The following is a 6,000-nucleotide window of genomic DNA, read 5'->3' as shown; positions in this document are numbered from 1 at the left end:
CTCACCCAAGCTTCCTCAGAATTACATGTAATTAATCTTTCTAGCGCCATGTGGACTCCTGCATACTTTTGTCACGGGATATCCCTGTTAGTCCGTCCTAGCAAAATAAAAACAAGAACACTCAAGCACCTTAAGACAACAACAGCGCGGCAAGTCTTGCAGGGGACCTTTACTTTCCCTTTCGCTACACGAGACATAAGAGGGCTCCCCCTGCAGCATTTGCGCGCGCCCTTTCAAGCCGACGATCGAGCTCGGCGGGACCGACGACTTGCGACAGAACGTGCCTCAGCTCGGCCCCCTGGGCGCGTTTCTGCCCCGCAAAGCCGCCCAGTCAAGCCTTGGGGGTGCCGCCGCCACCCGCCCTGCTCTCCCACCCGCCTCCTTCCCTCGGGCGGGTGTTTCTTTCTCTCTCGCGCGCGCACAACGTCAGTGGGAATTTCCAGCTAGGAAGTGAGAGGGAGGAGGAGAAAGAAGCTGCAGGGGCGGGCTCGGCAGGGCACCGGAGCCCAACTCCCGCCAGCCTCGCTGACACTGACAGCGCGTCGCCAGCCGTGCCTCGTTTGTTTTCCTCCCCGACTTTGCTTCTCAGCGAGGCGCGAGTCCAACCGGAGCCTCGCGCGGGCCTCACTCGCTCCTCCTCCTCCTGCTGCTGCTTCTGTTCAGAGCCGCGGCGGCACGGCGATGGCGCGCCTCTAACTGGGAAGTTGGGAGGACTCACTCCTCACCTGGCGGCGACCCTCGCGTTGGTCTCTCTCTCAGCCAATCGCGCGCCAAGGCAAGACGAGAAGGGGGCCTGGAGGAAGACCCCGCCCGGCCTGGAGGTAAGCCCGGGGGAACCGCGAGACAACAGCGCCGCTTTCGGCGCGGACGCCTCTCGTGCGCTTTCCTTGCGTCTTGAATGCGGAAGAAGCGCTAGCGGCGCGTTCGGGTCTGCCCGGTTGGAAACCCGGGGCGGGGGGTGGGAAGCAACAGGGACCCTCATAGAAGGGGCGGGCTGTGCGGTCCCGAGGAGTTAGAGTTGTGCGTCGTTGTCTCTGTTTTTTGCGCGTGTATCCAGCAGCAGCTCTTTCCGCTTCCTCATTCCTGGGCAGGCGCTTTTCGCGGCGTGCAGGCAAGCGTGGCTGGGACCAGGGAGAGGGAAAGAGGAGGCGGCGACGGCGAGCACATCGTCCTGGCTGGCATGGAACTAGGGCGTCCCCGTGGAGTCACGGAACCCCCTCCTCCTTTCCGGCGCCACTCCACCAGGGAAGTCCTTCCCTTGCCAGGAAAGGTGGCAACGGGACCGCTTCCCTCCTTGAGACCCTTTAACAGTTTCACTGAAAGTGGAACTCTTGTCGTGCTTCCTCCTTGGTAGTGGCACAGAAAGGACTGTTGAAATCAGCGAGGGGAAGGGGAAGTGTGGCAGTTAAGCCCTGCCTGGATACCCAGTCAGTATTGGCGTTGGAGCCCTGAGCTGCATGGCCCTGGCTGGTCAGTCTTTGGATGGGAAACCACCAAGGAAGTCCAGGGTGGCTCCACAGAGGCAGGCAATGGCAAACCATCTCTGAAGGTCTCTTGCCTTGAAAACCCTGCTGTAATCACACACATTAAATAATGCATTTTCAGTCCACTTTCAGTGCACTTTCCGATTAGATTTTGCAGGTCACATGGTAAAATCCAGTTTGAAAGTGCATTATTTAGTGTATGTGATCGCAACCAAGGTTGCCATAAGTCAGCTGCAAATTGACAGCACTTTACCCACATACAGATCGGCATTGAGCTCTGCAGTGATAATGGAACTGTTTCTTCAGTTTTCTCAGCACTGGGTAATGCCAGATTTGAGTTCCTTACATGCTTAAACTTGTATTTCAAGGCTTAACCTTGAAATCTGTGGAAACAGTCCTTAGGGAAAATTCCTCAAAGCATGTGCTGAGTGCATTTTGTCCATTGATAAGAGTAGGACACTCAGTAGCCTGTTTCTAAGGGGGTAGTCAAATTAGACTGCTAACAGAGCTCTTAAAGACTTAAAAATTTCATGAGCCACAGCCCAGTTCATCCAACACAATCTGGCAAAGTGAACTCTGGCTTACAAAAACTTATGCCATGATAAATTTATTAGTTTTGAAAATGTCACAAGATTTGTGTGCTTTTTTTTTTTTTAGACTTATGGTGATAATGTATCCTTGGCACATACACATACAACTTGATGGTTAAAAACACAGCAGCAGTTCAGCAATAAAATAGCTATTAAAGCATTTGTTGACAGCTGTGACAGCAGCTTTAAAAAAATGTTGAAGGGCTAGATAATCAAGACCCCAAAGGCATCAAATGGATATTACCAAAGTGTCTGAAAAGAAAAGGGTGAGGCAAATCTGTTGGAGGAAAGTTCCTAGTCAGGAACAAGGCCTAGCATTTTTTCTCAATCAAATGTGTGCAACTGTAATAAAGAAAAGTGTTTTTCAGGTGTATTCAGAAGGTACCTGAGTGTGTATCTGTTTGTACAATGTTATGTGAGGAAGCTGATAAAACACCAAAAGCCTATTTGGAATTTCTTTAAAATTATTCATGTGTTCTGAACAATGCAGAACAGCATCTTGTTATTTTCTATAAAAACAGAACTACACATCCACTTCTGTAGACTGCTTTTATGTATATTTGGTTTCTAGATAGCCTGGTCTGTTTTAGTTTAATAATTTTGGTGTAGATTAGTTTGTGCTGTTCATGTGCAATATACAGTCTGCAAAATTAATATTTTGTGCATGTGAAAATCAAGCTGGTATAGGAAGATATGATTACATATCATAGGTTTTGGGGGCAAATCAGGCTGTGGGAGATAGGAACAGTGTGAAACTAAGGCTAGAGACTGGAATTTCTCCAAACCAAAGAAGTTAGCAAACTGGCAACAGCTGAAAGGACAAAAAAACTGACATCCTTGAAGTATGTCTCAGAATAACGTTTTAGAATTTTACAAGCCTAGAGGAAAGTGTGGAAAGGTTGGCTTTCTGCTAGACATATATAAGTTCATATCCATAACTTCCCTTCTGTTCTGGATCACCAGGATAGAAGGTGGTAGTGTCTTAATTAGGATTCAGTACTGTAAGAGACTGAGAACATTTCGTAGTCCTTCATGATTATGACAGGTACTGTCAATTTACATTCTCAGTATTATGCAATTTTAGAATTTCCCAGTTTCTTTTTGGTCCCTTAATAGCATGTTTGCACAATTTTTGTTACTAAAGCCGAGCTGAAAAACCCCCCTATATGGATCTTTCATATTGTCATCAAGTGAAATTAGGGTCTTTTCAATAAACAGGGAGAGGGCTGTGGCTCAATGGCAGAGCATCTGCTGTGTTTGCAGAAGATCCCAAGTTTAATCTCATATCTCCAGTTAAAAGGATCAGGTAGCAAGTGATGGGAAAGGTCTCTGCCTGAGACCCTGGAAAGCTGCTGCCAGTCAGAGTAGACAGACGATACTGACCTGATAGAATGAGGATCTGATTCAGTATAAGGCAGCTTCACATGTACAGACTGTGTTCAAGATACAGACTGAAAGATTTTGCATTCTATCCATACTAAACCACGGAGGAAAGGTTGCTAACCTTTGTTAGAAAAGCTTTTCAAACACTTACAGAAAAAAGAAATTCACAACATAATCTTAAAATAGATAAATATCACTAAACATGATGAATGAAAGAAACATAAATATACTACTAATATATAATCCCAGAAGGGCAGTCATGTTTGTCTGTTGCTTCAAGAAGGAACAGGGATCTAGGGAAGCTTGGAACACTATTCCTTTTTATTTATTCCAGCATAAACTTTTATGGACTAGAGACCATTCCTTCAGATGCAGTGCTATTACACAAATATCTGGGGGACTTGGATAAAGGCCTGAACTGCCATAACAGAGCTTTCTTTTTCATTCTACTTCTGTTTGCAAGATCATTTTTCAAAGCAGGAACTTGCTGCAGGAACTGCCGCCAATCAAAGCTTCCTGCAGTGACTGTACATATTGCAGTAAACAAGGTGCATTCATTATTATGCTACTCATGACAACTAATTGATAAGCAAAGCATCACTACCTCCCTACCACCAGGGAAGTCAGGGAGGGTGTAAGTGGTTCCCCCATTTTTGTCTATATGTGAAGTTGGTTAGGCTGAAAGAAAGCCCAAGTTTCATGGGTTGGAGTTGGACCCGGATCTCCTAAATCCATTGTACCACACGCTTGCTTGTTATATATACATCCTCATTGTATGCAAGTTGCTGTGGTCACACAGTGGTGCCTTTGTGCCCAGCCTGTGGGCTTTCTGGAAATCTGTGGCTACCTGTTGTTGGAAGCAAAGCATCCATAGTCCGTGAAAGCCTGTCTTGTGTTTTTATAGTTTCCTAACAGAACTGTTAGCTATGTGAGCTAGATTCAAGTTCAGTAGCACCTTAGAGACCATCAAGATTTTGGGGATATGAGCTTTCGAAAGTCAAAGCTCCCTTTTTCAGATCCAAGTATCCACCAAAGTTGTATCTGACTTGTATCTACTTTTGTCAAAGGAGCTTTGACCCTTGAGCAGTTTCCCCCCCCCCCCACGTTGGTTCCTCAGATCTGTAAGTTGCAACTAGATTCAAATCCAGCTCTTCTACTGCAGACCAGAATGGCTGCCCTCTGAAGCTGGTAACTGTGAGACATGTTGTAATGTGAAACCAATTGTGTGATGGTCTGCCTAACTAATGCATGACTAACCTGTGCTCTCAGCATAAGAATACTTATCTTGCTGCTTCAGTAAAACCTTCCCCAAGAATCACAGGATTCTTCTACCTATTTGTCCACTTTTCTTCACATTCTTTAGTTCAGTGTCCCTGGCCCATCAGTAGGCTTTCCTCCCCCAAAACTGGCTTCATGACTCTTACTAGCCTGAAAATAATTTTATTCCTTTATTGTTTCATATCCAGATTACTTCTTTGTTTCACATGAGTATACGTAACATCTCAACATTTCTCAATATAATTAATTTTTTCTACAGTTCTCCATTTTAAGTAAGAGATTTGCTATAAGTAAGAGAACCAGTTTGGTGTAGTGGTTGTGTGCAGACCCTTATCTGGGAGAACCGGGTTTGATTCCTCACTCCTCCATTTGCAGCTGCTGGAATGGCCTTGGGTCAGCCATAGGTCTCACAGAGTTGTCCTTGAAAGGACAACTTCAGTGAGAGCTCTCTCAGCCCTACCTACTTCACATGGTGTCTGTTGTGGGGGAGAAGATACTTGGATACTTTGGTGAATACTTGGATCTGAAAAAGGGAGCTTTGACTTTCGAAAGCAGCTGCTGGAATGGCCTTGGGTCAGCCATAGGTCTCACAGAGTTGTCCTTGAAAGGACAACTTCAGTGAGAGCTCTCTCAGCCCTACCTACTTCACATGGTGTCTGTTGTGGGGGAGAAGATACTTGGATACTTTGGTGGATACTTGGATCTGAAAAAGGGAGCTTTGACTTTCGAAAGCTCATATCCCAAAAATCTTGATGGTCTCTAAGGTGTTACTGAACTTGAATCTAGCTCACTGCTCTGAGATTTAGAGTGGAGGGCGGAATATAAATCCAATGTTGTTGTCGTCTTCTAAATAACTGCTTTTGCTAGTCCTTAGAAATTGGAGAATTTTTATAATATAGTAGCACTAAGTTGGTGACAGGTGTGTTAGTTAACTTAGACACATGACTTGGAGAGCTTTTTTGCCTCAGTGAGATGAAAGGCATGGAAACCTAGGAGGGAAGTGAAATGGCTTTGTGCCCTGGATTAAAGTTTGGTTAATATACATAACACCTTTTTTGTAGAAAGAATTCAGGGCTAAAATCCTAAACTTCTGTGCATTTAGGAAGTAGGACTGCCTTTGAAATCCTTAAGCGGATGTTGCAGTGTGTGTGTGTCTGTCTGTTTGATGACAAAGAGTAATGGAGTGGCAAGTGCTGTAAAAGTTTGCAATGAATTGGGTAGCTTGAAGAGGTAGCTACTAGGGAATATATTCACATCAGTTCCTA

At 45.4% G+C, this 6,000-nt stretch overlaps 1 protein-coding gene across 1 annotated transcript in view; it reads left to right on the top strand.

The window, feature by feature from the left end:
- The first annotated feature begins 225 nt into the window (after positions 1 to 225).
- The window catches only part of NFKB1 (nuclear factor kappa B subunit 1), an 85,211-nt gene continuing 79,436 nt past the window's right edge, over positions 226 to 6,000 (top strand). Inside the window, exon 1 of the mRNA XM_060246992.1 lies at positions 226 to 821. The gene's annotated coding sequence lies outside the window, so the exon portion shown is untranslated. The remainder of the gene's footprint in view (positions 822 to 6,000) is intronic.

Source organism: Heteronotia binoei, chromosome 9, assembly GCF_032191835.1.
Source record: "Heteronotia binoei isolate CCM8104 ecotype False Entrance Well chromosome 9, APGP_CSIRO_Hbin_v1, whole genome shotgun sequence".
Classification (NCBI taxonomy): Eukaryota; Metazoa; Chordata; class Lepidosauria; order Squamata; family Gekkonidae; genus Heteronotia; species Heteronotia binoei.
Note: the sequence above shows the minus strand (reverse complement) of the source record. Positions and strands in the feature narration are given on the sequence as shown.